The 761-nt window shown below is 31.5% G+C and overlaps 1 protein-coding gene across 2 annotated transcripts in view; it reads left to right on the top strand.

Annotated features, from left to right (window-relative positions):
* GFPT1 (glutamine--fructose-6-phosphate transaminase 1) overlaps positions 1-761 on the top strand; it is a 54,122-nt gene that overhangs the window by 48,304 nt on the left and 5,057 nt on the right. The gene's annotated exons all lie outside the window — the stretch shown is intronic.

Raw genomic sequence — 761 nt, 5'->3', positions numbered from 1 at the left:
TGTTATACCAGAAGTATACTTTTCAAAGTCTGTAAGGTGTATTTTCACCTTTGATATCAAATTTGTTTGTTTAAAGAAAAATAAAAGCATTATTTAATGAGTTTCTGTATAGATTCCAGATCTGTGGATTTTTTTTTAAAAAGACCTAATGAGAAAATGCAAATGAGTCAGAATTGATATCATGCCAGAGGTTCAGTGAGCCTACTCTTTGGAACTGGAATAGACAGATTTATTACTAGTCATAAAAATAGGAAAGTTGTAAAAATGTAAAGGATATTGTCTCTTTACAAATGAGTAACTCTGTGATTCTAAATTCTAAATTATGGTTCTAAATTTTGGGTTTTTCATTGTCTATTTTCATGATTAACTCAAATTCATTTTGGTAGTTGTCTGTTAAGATGCTTAGGTATTCACAGATTTGAGTTTAAATAAAGATGAGGAAGATGTTTTCAATGTGTATATTAAATTAAATCTTTTTCTTAAATTCATTGAGAAGATTTTTTTTAAAGGTAGAAAATTTGTGATTATTATCTAAAGACTCTGAAGGTTTTGATTCTTGGTTATTTGATATTATAAACACTATAAGTTACAGAGAGCAGGAACTAGGATTTTAAAAATGTGACTATGAAAATATGTATTGAGAGAGCTCTGGTGGCCTAGTGGCAAGAAGCTGCACTGCAATCCAAGAGGTACGCTGTTCAAATCCACCAGATCCTCTGCTGGAGAAGGAGGGGCAGTCTCCTCCTGTACCAGTCAGATCC

The sequence above is a fragment of the Elephantulus edwardii genome, unplaced genomic scaffold, assembly GCF_000299155.1.
Source record: "Elephantulus edwardii isolate Elephantulus edwardi_28Jun2011 unplaced genomic scaffold, EleEdw1.0 scaffold00019, whole genome shotgun sequence".
Classification (NCBI taxonomy): Eukaryota; Metazoa; Chordata; class Mammalia; order Macroscelidea; family Macroscelididae; genus Elephantulus; species Elephantulus edwardii.
Note: the sequence above shows the minus strand (reverse complement) of the source record. Positions and strands in the feature narration are given on the sequence as shown.